The sequence below is a fragment of the Myotis lucifugus genome, unplaced genomic scaffold (genome assembly GCF_000147115.1).
Source record: "Myotis lucifugus unplaced genomic scaffold, Myoluc2.0 scaffold_506, whole genome shotgun sequence".
Lineage (NCBI taxonomy): Eukaryota > Metazoa > Chordata > Mammalia > Chiroptera > Vespertilionidae > Myotis > Myotis lucifugus.
The window spans coordinates 155,798-173,692 of record NW_005871554.1 but is presented as its reverse complement, the minus strand read 5'-3'; positions in this window follow the sequence as shown (position 1 = coordinate 173,692).

Below are 17,895 nucleotides of genomic sequence, written 5' to 3'. Positions count from 1 at the left end.
GGTGACCATACATACACACACACACACACACACACACACACACACACACAAGCCCCATCTTGAATTGGATGTTCTGATGAGCTCAGACCATTTTGGAGCTATTTGGCAAAGTCTGAGATGTTTTTTCTCTAAGATTTCTGTGGATTTGATGTTTTCTGGGGTGTTGGTAACTGATCTGGCAGTCCTCAGCTGCCCTCAAGCTAAGCTTTACATCACAATATAAATATATTGTACCTTGTCATGTAAACCCCAGATAAAAACACAGTGTTTTATCCTGGTTAACAATCTGGGGTTTTATGTCTTATTGTCAAGGTCATTGTACACCAGCCTCATTTTTACTGCCTATATTCTTGAAAATAGCCAACGCTCATACCTTTATAGTCCTACAAGATTCCACCACTGACACATCGTCAAGTGGTTTTGATTAACTGCTTTTCACTTGGCAAACTAAAGGCAATAAAAAGAGGTTCCCAGTGGAGACCTGTGTATGCAGGGGAGCAATTTCTGGGGGCACGTGTGCGTACAAACTAAATCTGAGATCTCAAGCAGAGCCAGTATCCAGGACTCTAAAAGTAGAACAGACTGATTTATTTGGGACAATGTACTTCAACCGAACCTCTGTACTGGTTTGTTGGCAAAACCTCACATATGGCCTTTTAATGAGAGACACATTAATAATTGCAGATATGAGTAATACAGAATCATTGGTTGTGCTGTGTTTTATTCTAATAAGGAATTAGAGTTGGTTACTCAAGAAGCAGCTGTTTACCAAGTATGGTATGCTCCTGTTTGAAATACAGACACTGGCCTGGCAGGTGTGGCTCAGTGGTTGAGCATCGGCCCATGAACCAGGAGGTCACAGTTCGATTCCCAGTAAAGGACATGCAGGAAGCAGCCAATCAATGATTCTCTTTTCTCACTGGTGTATCTATCTCTCACTCCCTCTGCCTTCCTTTCTCTGAAATCAATTTTTAAAAATTAAAAATAAATACAGACACTAAAATGCAAAAAGGAGATGCTAAATTGTATATATTTGGACGTATGTGTGTGTGCGCGTGTGTGTGTTGTGTCTGTGTATGTTTTATGCTTAATTTTTTCAGGCTCTGTAATATCACAGTAAGCATTTCACACCCAGATGATTGTTATTCCATATCATCATTTGAAAAGCTATAAAATCAACAGTGACAATATTTATTATCTTATTGCCCTTTGAGGGAAAAGACCTGTGAAGGTGCCTCAGTACAATGACACAAATAATAATTCTTGACAAATGATCAAACAGAAGTGGTGGCTGTTTCTGGAATATAGGGCATCACCCCAAAAAGGATTAAAATCAAGTGTGAGTTGTTTTTCTGCCCTGAACTAGACATGTTTATTTGCCTGCTAGAATCCGCAGTCCTGCCTCTCCCTTGGCTCCTAGAAGGGGTAGCCACACCTATCAGGTGACCCCTCCCTGTTACTCTCCCAGATTAATTCATTAGCAATGGAGTCCTAATCAAAAGTGAGCTAACCTACTTATTGGACAGAGGTCAATCGTATTATTTCTCTCAAGTGTTTGAACAAAGTGGCACAAAGACTTGAGCCAGTCAGAGATGAATTCCAAAATTGGTATGTGGCGCACAGAATGGTCTGTGTATGCAAGACTATATGCAGGACACACATGCACTAGAAGGTGAATGGGTGAGGATGGGAGGGCAGGCAAAAAGAATGAGGTGGAAAATATAGAAGCAGAATTAAAAGAGAGAGCTAGAAGGATCCCCTTCAGGATTTGACATTCTTCGAGTTTCTCTAAGACTATGCTTGACATTTTATCCACATTATAAACTCCCGTCTATCTAAGCTATCTGGAATGAGTTTCTGTTTTCTACAATCAAGAGTCTTGAGTATATTCCATTTTATAACATGCTCTTGTGTCCATGACCATGATTTGGAATTTATTTCCACACTCAAATAGGCAATATAAGATTATTCTAGGAAAAGCCCCTAAGATAATCAAAATACTAGAAGGGATACAATATTAGGATGTAATAAAAGTAGTGTTCCAGTATGGGAAATGTTTTCCAGATGGAATGTTATTAAAACTTATAAGTCTAGAGTAAATATGAACATATTCACCAAAATCTTGAATATCAGAACCAGATGGCATTCCTTAAGACTTGAAAAGGATTATTTTCATTCAATTGAGCAACACTACTTCCAACAGGAAGGGGGTATGGAATTAATTAAGTCAGTGCATGGTTTAGGCTTAGCGTATAATGAGGGACTCAGATAAATTCATGCAAGAGATATCCATCATAGGTGATTGAGATAAATTAAGGAAGTTTGATAAATACTATTGCACTTTTAAAGGGACACTAGTGAGAATAATTTTGCCTCTATTTAGTGCTAAATCTATCCACGGAGTAATTTTGCCCAGCTACATGACTTTGGACAAACTCCTTAACTTCTCAAGGCCATTGGCTTAGGCCAGCCTGTCTGAATCACCAATGGTCATCCAGGATCCTCCTGCCTCTCTAAGTTTTGCATGATAGTGGAGCCCACTTCCCTGCTATGATACCCACCAATCTTTCTGAAAAACACTTTCTGGTTATGAGACCACTCCCACTTTTAACTGATGAATCTCTGTTCTGTTTTGGAATTAGTAGTGTTTTCTACCCCAGTTGTACTGAAAGACAGAAGATCATATAAAATATATTATCTAAACAGGGCACTCTTGAAAGGGAAGAGGGCATTATTCATAGTTATGCCAGAACAACAGACATAAACCAGAACAACCAGACGAGGCTAACAAGGAGGTATGATCACTCTAACTAAAACTTTCCAAGTTCATCTTCACGTCGGGAATAGCTTTGTGACCAGAAGTTGGGATGAAGACTGTCCAATCCTTTTTCTGATTGTCACATTGCTTCTTTATGTAGGTTAATTAATTCAAATGGGTTATTTTAGAATTTTACAGAATTGAAAAGAACCTGGTTCTTAAATGGGTTAACATCTATACTATGCCTCAAATTTGTGTTCAGAATGCAAACTACTTCCCTCATCTCCACGTTTATGGGAAGTTGGAAAAAGTATTACATGATAGATGCCAAATATTGACAACAAAGTTAATTGATACCATTGGAAATAACATTTTAGTATCCTCGGGGCCCAGGGTGGCTATTTGCATGAAAGAGTTGCTAAAAAATGTACACTCCCTGAATGCACAAGGCTCCAAAGGCATTTTCTTGGGGGAACACACAGGTTTGGTGGGGATGTCATAGCAGTCCCTTTCCATGGGGCCCAGCACACATTTACATACCTAATGGGACCTGTCAGTTAGCAAGACTAACATAGACTGATGTTGAAGGTTTGGGAGACAATGGATCCCACTTCCTATAAGAATCCTAATGCGTGATCCAGGTGGTGAGAGATACAGCACTGTAGGGCAGCCATGCTCAAGGACTTAGGAGGCTTCCCCTAAAGAGAAAGGGCACATGCAAAATGGACTTTTTAGATTTTTGAGAATAATCAACTAAATAAATAAAAGAGAGTGTTTTGACAGAAATAAAATGCTTGCCACAGTACCTCTCTAAATATGTACACAGATAGTATGTTCTGATTAGAAAATCACAAACAGTTCGGACACAAGTGATAGTTATTTTTCTCATTGGAAATTTACCCCTGAAGAAGAAAGAACATCCTGTCATTGACTTTGATACTTTACTGTCTTTTCCTTAAGATATTTATGTCCCTGGGACTTTCAAGTTGTAGATTAGATGCAGCTTTAGACAGTATTATTGCTACAAATGAATGAAGTCCAGATTTATCTCACTTGCTGATATGTACAGTATTATTTTGACATATCTGTATTTTTCTAGGTGGAGAAAGTAAGATCTCATTTGAATTGCTCATTGTTAAAACACAGATACTTAATTATTATTTTTCATTTATGAGTATACTTCTAACACTCCAATGTAAGAATTATTGGAACTCATTTTCTAACTTCTGCTGCTTTCGTTGGAAGCATGATTTTTTTCCCTATATCCTGGAAAGCACTGACTTACCTACAAGTAGTAATAGAATAGCAGAACCTTCAAATGTTAGAGAGCATCCAGTTTTCAATAATGCAGTTTGTCAAATCACCATAGACAATATTGTTGCTATTTACAAATGTTTTCACACATTGTTTCAACATAGGGATTTTATATTTAAAACTAGAGGCCCGATGCATGAAATTCGTGCAGGAGTAGGCCTTCCTTCCCCCAGCTGCCGGCACCAGCTTCCCTCTGGCACCCGGGACTTGGGCTTCTCTCTGGCTGCCAGCAGGCACCCGGGACCCTGGCTTCCCTTGCAGCCCCGGCTTCGTCCTGAAGGTCATCTGGTCTAATTAGCATATTATGCTTTTATTATTATAGATATAAAGAGCTGTTGTGCCCTGGCAGGTGTGACTCAGTTGGTTAGAGCATCAACCCATGCACTGAAAGGTTGCTGGTTCAATTCCTGATCAGGTCACATGCCTGGGTTGCAGGCTGGATCCCCAGTGGGGGAAAAGCACCTGATGGATGTTTCACTCTCAAATCAATGTTTTTTTTTCTCTCTCTCTCTTCCTCTCCCTTATGTTCTCTAAAAATCTATAAAAAATCATAAAAGTAAAATAAAATTATAAAGAGTTATTTGAAAATTCTGGAATATAGTCCTCAAGTTAAAACACACTTACAATTACACAAATCATTTATTTTTATTGTAAAATAATTTTTACATGTTTTCCTCATTTGGTATGTGTGGACCCAAAGTCAAATAGTAAATTCAACAGGAGTATAGCTAGCTTAAGATAATCAATGAAAAAAAAAAGACTAACAGAAAGGACTTGAGGTTATAATAATTGAAAATTTTCTCTTTGAAAGATAACTCTAGTTTTAGAAAACATGATAAACATATTAGAAAATTGGAGTTTGGCCAGCTGCTCTGTAGAAATAAATTAAAATAGAACTTATGTTCTTAACTAAAATATCAACTCACAGCCTCTCTAACCTTGCAAAAAGAAACTGGTTCTTAAATAGCATCTGTAGCCCAGAAACCAGAACTAAATGATAGAAATATTGGAACATATAAAAACAATACAGCAACAAGCCAGATTTCATGAGATTTTTTTTTCAAGAAAATATAAAAATAAGTAGCAGGGGACCAACTTTAATACCTCCGACCCTGAGTGGCACGCTAACAAGTATATATAAAAGTTCAAATTGGTGCTTTCCAGATAGTCCTTTTTTAGAACAGGCTGTGTAAGGAGGTTATGAAAAGCACACTTAGCCACACAGCTAAATAGAGGCATTAGGCATTTAGTTTTATTTGCACATTTGGATAATGTGTGAAAATATTTCCAGCTATAAAAAGATTGGACACCTTCTGTGTTGAGAGAGTGAGGCTGATGCCTTGACGCTGCCCATGGCTGGGCAGGTCCGTGATGGAGAAACAGAAGCTGAGAGCCATGCTCTCACACCTTGAGTACTTCTCTATAATGAAGGGATTTGGGGGTTTGCATGGATAGAAAATGGTTAGAAGAGGCGATGTAGCATAGTGGTTGAAAGTCTAATTCTTGAAGAAGAAGGCCCTGGGTTGGAATTCTGGTTCTGTGATTTTTCTGGTGGTATGTCCTTGAGCAGGTGATTTGGTACCTAGGAGCCTTAAGCTGTAAAATGGGATAATAGTGCCTACTTCATAAGGCTAGCATGGTAGTTAACCCAATTACTCGTGAAAAGCATGTAACACAATGTCTGGCATGCAGAAATTTCCAAGAAATATTTCTTATTAGTAACTGAAGACCTAAGGAAGGTACAGAATATGTTTCTGAGACTCTCCACTCAAGTGGCCTCCAATCTCTCACATCTGAGTATGATTGGTTTAGATGTCACGAATATTACTACTTATATCTATTAGAGACTTTCCTGGCACATCAGAGGGACTCAACATAGTCTGTTGAATGAATAGCTGTGGTTTAATCTATACTAATAAAAGGGTAATATGCTAATTAGACTGGATAGACCAGATGTCTTCTGGGCAAAATCCATGGTGGTGGGGCCGAGGCAGAGGCTGTTAGAGGCAATCAGGCCAGCAGGGGAGAGTGGTTAGGGCTGATCAGTCAGGCAGGCAGAGGTGGTTAGGGTCGATCAGGCAGGCAGAGGTGGTTAGGGGCAATCAGACAGGCAGACAGAGTGGTTAGGGACAATCAGCAGGCAGGCAGGCAGAGTGGTTAGGGGCGATCAGGCAGGCAGGCAGGCAGGTGAGCGGTTAGGAGCCAGCTGTCCTGGATTGCTAGAGGAATGTCCGACTGCCAGTTTAGGCCCGATACCACAGGCAGTCAGACATCCCCCAAAGGGTCCAGGATTGGAGAGGGTGCAGACCAGGCTGAGGAACCACTCTCACCCGCCCCTTGTGTTCATGGTGCTATTTCTTTTGACGTTTTTCTAGTTCCTATATCATTTTGTGTTATGTAGAGGCATTCCTTCAATTGAATAAATATATTCAATTGGGTAAATACACTTCTTAGACACTGGAGAGGACTCAAAGATTTGAAAGAGAGATTCTGGCCTTCGGAACTACATGGTTTTGTTAAAGGTGAGTAAGATAAAACATATTTAAAGTACATAATGCAATGAAGCTACAAAACCTACAGTGTAGGAAGGAGCACTTGAGATAAATCTTAAAGAATTAGTAACATTTTATCAGCAAAATTGATAGGGGAGGGCTGCTTGAGAAAGAAGAAATTTCAAAAACAAAGATAGGGCTAAAAGAATGCACCACTATGCTTAATAAGACAGTATTAATTCAATTTTGGTGTGTTGATCTTATCAGAGTAGAGTGAAAAGCCAATTAATGTTTTAAAGCAATGGAGGATATGACCTGAGATGGGTAAAGGTGGTGTCTGTTTCTTTGTATATGTGGTTTAAAAAAAATTTCAATTGCAATTGACATTGAATATTATAACTACTATGGCATAATAGTTAGACATTTATATAACTTAAGATATGATCCCCTCAATAAATTTAGGACCCACCTGGCACCATACATAGTTATTAACTATATTGCCTATGCTGTACTTTACATCCCTGGTGACTATTTTGTAACTGCCAATTTGCACTTCTTAATCCCTTCACCTTTTTTACCAAGGCTCCCAACCCCTTTCCCATCTGACAACCTCTTATGTGTGGCCTGATGGAAATGCCAGAATCATCCTGGTCATAATTTGAAGGAAACTCCCTGCTTAAAGCACTATGAATGGACCATCAGAAATTCTTAGTAATTCTTCTACAGTAATTCTATTTATAGCCATTCTTATTTTATAGTTATGTTAATTTTTCTATATCTATTGAGAAATTACCACATACCACTTACTGAGCTGGGTGTTTTACATGTGTTTTGTCATTTACCCTTTAAACAGCCTCATGAAGTAAGTAGTAGTTGGATCCTAGTTTTGCAGATGAAAAACCAGAGGTTCAGGCATGTTTAGCCTAAGCTCACAAAGCTAGGAAGTGGGCACAGTCCAAAACTGAATCCAAATCTCCCCCAAGACAATGGCAGTGAGGACACAGGCAACCTGTGGAAGTTGCTAATTTACTTTAATAAAAAAGCACCTCCCTTAGCTAGTTGCTTCTTTCAGGGAATCATTGAATAGGAGAGGTGGAAAAGATGTTAGCAAACATTTGCTATAGCTCACATAACTTTAAGAGGAAGAAGGTGAACTATCTATATATATAAAACCCTAAGCAAACAGAACGACCATGATGACCAGAATGACTGGTTTGGGCCAGCTGGTCAACCTCCCGTGGCCCCTCTCCCTGGCCGGCCTCCACCCATGCACAAATTCGTGCACCAGGTCTCTAGTAGGGAGATAAAGTTTCCTGCTTTAGACCAGGAAAAATTGGGACCAAAAGTCTGTTCTTACATTAGCCCTGTGCAGTTTCTCATGAGACAGCAATAAATAGATTAGCCTTGTAAACCCAAACTCTTAAAGTGACAGCAGATATCACAATTCACTCAACAGATGTTGTTTTAGGTTGCAATTATTGTTACCTACTCTTTTTGCCATATCCTCTCTTTTAGACACGAGAGCCTGATCTGACAACCTGTAGAACTTCAGATGTAGAGAAAATGTTTTTTCTTTCTTCCTGCCCCATGCATTCTGCAAACTTGAAGAGGTTATGCCTGAACTAGTGAAAATGCCCTTAAAAACCAACTATTCAATAGCCCAAAGGCAGTTTTCTAAACGGCATTATTTGCATGAGCTGCATTCAAAACCCTGGATTCCAGAGATCCACATCCTTGCCAGTGGAAAATAGTTTTTGCCCTCTGTGCCAAAAATGAAAGAAAAGAAAAGAAAAAATAATGGTGGAACAGATAACAGTTTGGCCGGAAACGAAAGACTACTGAATAAGTTGGGATGCTGTCAGAACTGAAATTCAAATAGAATAATAGCTGTGGATTGCAATGTGGAAGGAAAGGGGAAGTGGCCCTGTGAATAAATGACTGGTTGAGAAGTTCTCTAATGAGCACACAGTGGAAAAGAACACGCTGTTGGAAGAAGAGCTGGATAACCAAGGGCAAGTATCAGAGGCCTGTAGGAAATGTGTCAAAGGCGGAAAATGCCAAAGATAAGACAAGCTTATATCTATGTTCAGAATAAAAAGATAGAAGATGAAGGGATGATTCTACCATAAGACCCCTTCCAGGAAGGAGTCACACTTTACTTATCTTCTCCCAGCAATTTCTCTATAAAGATGAGTTTTGAATACAGCTTATGGCAGTTTGTCTACAAAGGATGTAAATATTAGATTGGATAGAGCATAATATCAATGAGAGGAAACTGAAGCCTGAGGATATGAGGAAATTTTAAAAACACCACACTGGTGCTTTAAATTCAATTCAGCAAACTGTTATTTCGAATCTATAAAACCCTGACATTTTGCTAGATGCCAGCAATGTCAAGATGGATAAGACACAATCCCTGCCTTCAAGGGCTCACAGTCTAGGGGATTAAACAACCACAAGAAAAGTTAATTATATAACAGTGTGATAAATGCAATAGTATATTTAATTCTGTTACTGTGTAGAACTATGAAGAATGGAAGAGGATCAAGGAGATTATAATTGGCCAAGGTTGAGGTAAATCTTAAAAAGAAATTCAGTTCTCTGGTTTATAGATAAATTACATTGGTAGTTTGATACCAATCATGAGCAAAAATCTGGAGTCAATTAATGGATAGATATAATTGCAAATTGGAGGTGATTGCTAAGAATCATCATGGATATAATGGGAAACATTGGTGTCAACTCAGATGGTTTCATTTTCTTTTCAGAAAAAGCACATTTGATTGGGAGGCTAGAAACAAAGTATAGACATTCATGCCATAGACTTTATCTCATGCACTGGTTTTCTGCAAGTATTTGACCAGGACTTCAATGATACAGTTGTTGAATAGGACATTTGTACATGATTGCTAATACACTGAGATGGACTTGGAAATGCCAATTCATTGGTTGACATCAGTCAGAAGGAGGACTTCTAGTTAGGAGTTGTAGGGTCTTTTCCTTTAGGGCAGTGGTCGGCAAACTCATTAGTCAACAGAGTCAAATATCAACAGTACAACGATTGAAATTTCTTTTGAGAGCCAAATTTTTTAAACTTAAACTATATAGGTAGGTACATTGTTATTAACTTAATTAGGGTACTCCTAAGGCTTAGGAAGAGCCACACTCAAGGGGCCAAAGAGCCGCATGTGGCTCGCGAGCCGCAGTTTGCTGACCACGGCTAGGGTGTCTGTGAAAAGTTTCATTCATGACTTGGATGATGTATCAGTAGGGGACTCCACAGGAAACAGACAACAGACTCAAGCAGGGAAATCTGAGAAACATTTAATAAAGGGGCTATTTACATGAGGGCGTGCTATCAGGGGACTGATTAGGGATAGTGCAGAGTCTCAGCACTGGCCTACCAGACTGCCGGGAAAGGTCAGTCCCTGGAACTGATAGTGAGGACAGAGAAGCCAGGAGAAGCTCCTGCCCTGGTCATGGGATAGGATGACTGTTGCCCAGTGTTGCACTGATGATCTGCTTGTTTGCCCCTGCTCTGGTGTTCCTGCAGCACTTACCCACCCTCCATGCACTTCCTGCTCCCTGGATTCATCATCTGTGCAGGGACTTGTGGAAGTTGTTGGCTCCTCTGTAGATCAGCTATTTTCCTGTCGTTGATGTATTGCTGGTGAAGACCTTGGCTAGACAGATCTTTCCTGATGTACTATAACTGTGGCATGGGCACTTTCCTTCCCCATCGTGCCTGTGAACTTTGCCAAGGTATTTTCTGATACACCTGTGAACAAGGAGAAATGTGCGCCTCACATTAATACTTGGAAGGACTTGAATGGACTTGGAAATGCTAATTAATTGGTAGATAGCAATAGAGATGTTCCTAGGGAAGATGGGAACAGAACAATGGTACTTGGAGGAGAGTATTATATGAATTCTTATATTGCCCTCTCCCACCTTCCTGGTAAATTTCTAAAGATTTTCTTTTCATCACTTTGGTAAATAAATAGTTATTAGAATAAAGGATGACATGACTGTTCCCCCCAACATGTGATTTTTGAGGGTTATTTTGAAGCTGTAGCATCTTTCTTGGAACTACCTTCAGATGACTGATTTCTTAGTTGAGGACATACTAACATGCAGTTGGTAAAAATTTCTTAGGAAACAGCAACATATATACTCTCAAAATGTATAATAGGTACCTTACATAACAGATAATACCCATGGGGCTAATCAAGACTTGTTAGTAATTTAATGAGACTTTTAATGCTTTATGTGTCAAACTGAAATGAAGAAAATCTAGCATTATGATTTGCTCTCAGAATATTCTCTTTCTTCCCTTTTCATCTTTTATATTGTCAAGGTGAATCCAAGATAATAGTTCGTTGCAGGTAGACTGAAATTTTAATGCAATTCTTGAGTTCACTCTTTTGTCTATGGCAGTGGTCGGCAAACTGCAGCTCTTTGGCCCCTTGAGTGTGGCTCTTCCACACAATACCGACTTCTGTGCATGGGCCATGAAGTTTCAATCGCATTGTACGTGTGCGCCCGCACGTGGTATTTTGTGGAAGAGCCACACTCAAGGGGCCACAGAGCCGCATGTGGCTCATGAGCCGAATGTGGCTCACAAGCCACAGTTTGCTGACCACTGGTCTAAGGGGATATGCAAAATAGATTATATTTATTTATAGATAACTCAGAGATGTTCTTTCTCTCACTCTCTCTTCCTCTGCTCACTCCTCTTGCTGTGGGGTCTCTTTTTCAAAGAACACAAAGGGCCTCTTTTAATTTCTCTTCAACCCAAGTTATCCTAAAGGATGAAATACTTTGCAGTGGTTCTCAACCTTCTGGCCCTTTAAATACAGTTCCTCATGTTGTGACCCAACCATAAAATTATTTTCGTTGCTACTTCATAACTGTAATGTTACTACTGTTATGAATCGTAATGTAAATATCTGATATGCAGGATGGTCTTAGGTGACCCCTGTGAAAGGGTCGTTCGACCGCCAAAGGGGTCGAGACCCACAGGTTGAGAACTGCTGCTTTAGGGGATGAAATACTGGGAGGTTGCTATACTCTTTTATTAACTTTAAACTTATATCTTTTCCAATTACTGAAAAAAAGTGACTTCCCATTTTAGCATATTTGAAATGAAAACCTTCTTAAGATAAAAGATGATGTTACCATCATTTCAAAAGGGACTGCTATTTGGAAGGTCATAAGTTTTCTATCATGTAGCTCTTTTATAACCACTTATTGGGAAAAATGTCTGAGAGTTCACTGAGGCTGCTTGAGGTTGCCTTATCATTTCTTTCCCACAACCGAGATCATATCTTTTTAACTGCAGACTTCACAGTGGAAGCGGTTTCCTTTGTGGATTCTGGGACTACATTCTCTAGCTCTTGGGCAGACCAATTCACATGGCTGCCTTCCCCCAACAAGTCAGTCAAGCATAACACCAGGAGGTGATTAGAATTGTACTGCCCCCGATTACAAACCTCAGCTTTCTGTCTTCCTAGCTTCCCTTTGCTTAGCAACAGGAATGTGGCAGGCACTGTATTGCCAATCCATTTCTTTTTTGCTCTCATATTAAAAAGAAGAACTTAAGGATGTAAGACAGGCAATAAAACAGTGCACATTTTGCTTGGGCTACCCATTAGAATTTTATACTCTGAATACCCGGAGACTCCTCAGGCCACAGGTTTTTCACAATATTTCTGGGTGAAATTGACTTAATTGTATAACAGAATCTGGGTCCCTGTGACCCAGCAGAAAGTCGGCAAGCAGGGGAGTGCCAAGGGATATTTCAACTATAAATCTGCCTCTTTTCTCTCCTAGGTGCTAGTTTTAGAAATTTAAGTCATCCAGGCCAGGAATTAAGGCTGTCCTTTTAGTAATAAAGGGGACTTTAGAGACGCGAGCACCGTCTTCCTTACTCTGTGAGTGCTGAGGTTTATAAAAATTCAGCATGTAAATTCAACAGCGTTGCTTAATCCTCTACTTTGAGCTAGACACCAGAAAGGGTACTAAGATGAATGAGTCTCAACCCCTGCCTTCAAGGAGTGGAACAGACATGTTAATTTATATAGCATGAGTCAGAATATATTAGGCTTCTAATATCTTACTATTTTGGACCTAAAAATGGCAATTTCATGTGATATAGCCTAATAATAAGGGTTTTAGTCATGCTTAAGGAACACCAAGGCTTAAATATAACTGGTGGAATCTGGGAAGGTTTTATGGGACATACATAATTTCTGTAATGCCTTGAAATTTGAGTGGAATTGGGTTCCCCTGAAACTAATCTGCTTTTGTTCTAGGTCAGCGGTTCTCAACCTGTGGGTCGCGACCCCTTTGGGGGTCGAACGACCCTTTCACAGGGGTCGCCTAAGACCATCGGGAAACACATATATAATTACATATTGTTTTTGTGATTAATCACTATGCTTTAATTATGTTCAATTTGTAACAATGAAAATACAACCTGCATATCAGATATTTACATTACGATTCATAACAGTAGCAAAATTACAGTTATGAAGTAGCAACGAAAGTAATTTTATGGTTGGGGGTCACCACAACATGAGGAACTGTATCAAAGGGTCGCGGCATTAGGAAGGTTGAGAGCCACTGTTCTAGGTAGTAGGAAGCTTGTTTAAGCAATAGAAAGCAGATAGTAAGAGTTATACTTAGAAAATATCAAGCAGTCTAGAATGCCTGGAACAAATAATTGATGGGTGGGACAGAGGAGGACAAATAGAGTGAGACAGTTAAACTGATGTCATAGTGCCTTATTTTATTAGGCTACTAGAGGCCCGGTGCACGAAATTCGTGCACTGGGGGATGGGGTTCCCTCAGCCAAGCCTGCCCCTCAGTCCGGGAGCCCTCAGTGGATGTCCTACTGATGGCCACAGTCTGGCAGCAGAGGCTCAATGCAGCCGTCCCCGTGTGTGTGTGTTTTTGTTTGTGTGTGTGTGTGTGTGTGTGTGTGTGTGTGTGTGTGTGTCTGCTGGGGGCCTGCCCCCAGCCCCGCCTGTGTGTTCACTGGTGGTCTGCTCCCAACCACATTGGAAGCTCAGAGCAGGTGCTGTGTGTGTGTGTGTGTGTCGGCTGGGGGCCTATCCCCAGCCACACCCTGGAGGTTTCCAGCAGGTGCCCCTGTCTGTTGATCTCTCAGGCTCCTGGCCTCCACTGCATGTTGTACTCTCCCTTGAGCTGTGGCCAGGGTGGGGCGCCCTTTCCTGCCGTGGGATCCCCAGGGCTACCCAGGGACAGGCGCACAGGGGGGCTGACTGCAGGCCGCCCTTTTCTGCTCTGTGATCCCTGCAGCGACCCAGGGGCTGGCACATATGGGGGCTGGCTAGAGGCCGCCCTTTCCTGCTCCATGATCTCCGTGGAGATCCCACGGGCAGACGCACACAGGGGCTGGCTGCAGGCCGTCCTATCCTGCTCCCTGTTAGCTGCAGAGATCTCATGGGCAGGCGCACACAGGGGCTGGCTGCAGGCCGCCATATCCTGCTTCGTGTTCCCTGCAGAGATCTCATGGGCAGGCGCACACAGGGGCTGGCTGCAGGCCGCGCTTTCCTGCTCCGTGATCTCCGTGTAGATCCCATGGGCAGGCGCACACAGGGGCTTGGCTGCAGGCCGCCCTTTCCTGCTCCGTGATCTCCGTGTAGATCCCATGGGCAGGCGCACACAGGGGGCTGGCTGCAGGCCGCCATATCCTGCTCCGTGTTCGCTGCAGAGATCCCAACGGGCAGGCGCACACAGGGGCTGGCTGCAGGCCCGCCCTATCCTGCTGTGGGATCTCCGGTTGCTCATCCCTGGCGGGAGGGCCTGTTGGGGGAGTGACTGCTGGCTGATGGGCAGCAGTTCCCGCCAGTGCCAGGGGATCTCCAGAGGGAGAGCCGGTTGGGGGCCTGGCCAGTGGCAGATCGCTGGGGTCACGCCTGCCAGCCCTGGGTCGGGTTGCACAGGGGTCGCCCGCCATCAGGGTCACAGATAGCAGGCCCGGATATGCGGCGGGGCAGGCTGAATAGCGCTGTCCCATCCTGCCTTCAGTATGCAAATTAGCCGCCATCTTTGTTGGCGGTTAACCGCCATCTTGACTGGCAGTTAATTTGCATATTGCTCTGATTAGCCAATGGGAAGGGTAGCGGTCGTACGCTAATTACCATTTTCCTCTTTTATTAGATAGGATAGGGAAGCCTAATAAAATATGATGAGGAAGGGAGCAACAACTTCATAGCTATGTACCTACTATTATAGTATTCTTGAGACATACACTTGTCTGCTCCCCAAGATAGGCTGACTTTCTCTGGAACAAAAAAATTAATAAAGAATGTGACAGCATCTTATAATGGCTCTTTTGAAATAAGTATGGACATTAACAAAAAAAGGAGTCCAAAGTAAGAGGGAATCTGAAAAACACTTGGTTTGAGAGATAATATAGCTCAAAAGGAATAGGGCAGAAGTCACATGCCTAAAGTATCCAGATAGGCAGCATAAAACAGGAGTCAGCAAACTATGACCCAAATTTAGCCTTCTACTTATTATTGTAAATAAATTTTTATTGGAACACGGTCAGCTCATTCATTCTCATAGTGTCTGTGACTGTGTTCATGCTGTACTAGAATTAGAGTTGAGCAGTTGTAGCACAAACAATATGACTTAAAGCCTAAAACATTTTTTTCTATGTAGCCCTTTGCAGAAAAAGTTTGTTAACCCCTGGCATTAAATTAAAAAAAAATTTAAAAAGTAATGGGTTAATTTTATTAATCTTATTTTTCAACTTTTCTGACAGATATTGGTACAGGAAATATTTTCCAACAATAGGAAAACCAATAGTACAAGCATGAGAATAAGTAGCAACTGGTTGGTCCTTGGCCTTGGGATCAATTAATAAGAGTTGGGGGCTGTGGTGAGTGGGATAGCACTTGTTTGCTGCCACTTATCTGAAATTTCAGCTCTTTACTGATGCTCTGTAGCCAAATCTTTCCAGCTTTCACGGGAACTTAGACATTGGGACATTTATATGATATCTGCCAGTGGTTAAATATCGTCAGATAATGCAATGAAAATGTTCAACCTCAGGAGTCAAAAGCAGTATTTGTATTGTCTGGCTTTGGTTCATGGCAGTGCGTTTGTGGCTCTGGATTTGAGATCAAGAACAGATCATTATGAGCAGGGGAGAACAAAAAGGTAAGGGGTAAGAAAATTATACAGCAAGAACACTAATGGAGCAGTAAATAATGGGGTTCCCACATGGCCTGTGGGACTTGTGAGGGAAATAGCAGTCAAGAAGATGAAAGGACCATGTTTATTCCTACCTGTCAAGCTTGCTTTAGAGCACAATTAGTTTTCAGGGCATTGGTGAAATGATGCAGATATATTGACAGTTTTTATTGCTATGTTTAGTGGACTAATTTCCCTTCCTTTACCCTTTGTATAGTACTTTAAAATGCAACAGATAAAGGAATTAATTGCACATCTGGAACTTAAATATCTATTTTAATTCAGAAAAGAGAGGAGATTAAGGAATTACATGGCAAAACATATTCTTGATCTTCAGACACATGTGAGGAGAAGAAAATATTCAAGGGGAAAACTGGAGAAATGGTATTTCCAATGAGATAATCTGTACTAATAAAAGGGTAATATGCTAATTAGACCGGGCATCTTCCAGACATCCTTCCAGATGTCCTTTCAGACAAAGCCATGGTATCAGGCCGAGGCAGAGGCAGTTAGGGGCGACCAGGCTGGCAGGGGAGGGCAGTTAGGGACGACCAGGCCAGCAGAGTAGGGCAGTTAGAGGTGACCAGGCAGGCAGGCAGGGGCAGTTAGGGGTGATCAGGCAGGCAGAGGAACAGTTAGGGGCATTAGGCAGGCAGGCAGAGGTGCTTAGGGGCAATCAGGCAGGCAGGCAGACTGGTTAGTGGCGATCAGGCAGGCAGGCAGAGGGGTTAGGGGTGATCAGGCAGGCAGGCAGGTGAGCAATTAGGAGCCAGCAGTCCTGGATTGCGAGAAGGGATGTCCCAGATTGGAGAAGAGTGCAGCCCGGGCTGAGGACACCCTCCCCCCCCCCCCTCCCGCATGCACAAATTTCGTGCACCTAGGCCTCTAGTTATTTAAATAAATATCCACTGAGCTTTATACCCTGGACAATTGAATATACACAGCAAAACTTGTTTGCATTTTTAATGGGGGCTAATCACCCAGGCCCTTGTTTAACTTGTTTACTCCCAAATCCTCAGGGCCCAGCACAGTGCAGCCCCATCACAGACAACTGTTAAGTTTGTTGAATGAATGGACACATGAATGAACTGTTAATTGGTCTTAGGAATTGGTAATTGAATAATGAAGAGGTAGGTCAGATTAAGGAAAAAAATATTCACCAAAAGGTAAAATTTTATCTGCTCAAGAAGGATTAAAAACAATAGGCGATCTAATGCAAGTTGATTATTTATTAAATGACAACAAAAAAAGCATGACAGTTTTGTTTTCTCAAAGAGGAGAGGCAGGCAGTTAGTGCTATATTTAAAATAGTAGATATAAACTCACCTTTTAAAATCATTCTCCAAAAAAAAAAAAAAAAGTAGAGGCAAAAAATGTTAGCAAATCAAAGTGAAATAAAGGCTTTGGAAGAATAAGCTCTAAGGGAAGGCCAGTAAAGAAAAATTGTTACGCCCTGACTGGTTTGGCTCAGTGGATAGAGCATTGGCCTGCAGACTGAAGGATCCCAGGTTTAATTCTGGTCAAGGGCATGTACCTTGGTTGCGGGTACATCCCTGGTAGGGGGTGTGCAGGAGGCAGCTGATCGATGGTTCTCTCTCATTGATGTTTCTAACTCTCTATCCCTCTTCCTTCCTCTCTATAAAAAATCAATAAAATATATTTTTTTAAAAAGAAATATTGTCATGGGTCCAAATCAATGAATATAAGATAGTACATATATTACAGCATTGCTAACCCTAGCACATGCACTTGACTATTCATATGAAAAGTATTTGACAAACAGGTTATGTCAGAAAATGTAAAGTATAAGTCATTTTCAGAAATGTGTATAAAATATAAAGCTGGAAACTGCCATTTTTAATTTGCTGTTTATAAATGGTAATACACAGTGCCTACTGTCTTAGCTATTTAAGGAAAATTATAATTTAATTGCTGCTTTCTATTCAGACATATTTCTAGGTGGTGATTCAGCCTCTAATGAAGTCTTATATTCCATTTCCTCCATTTTTATTTGCAAAATAATTCAATTTTCGTTAGTGAAGAAGACAGAACCAAGGCGAAGACGTGAATGTTTATTATGAGAATTCCAAGTAATAACATATT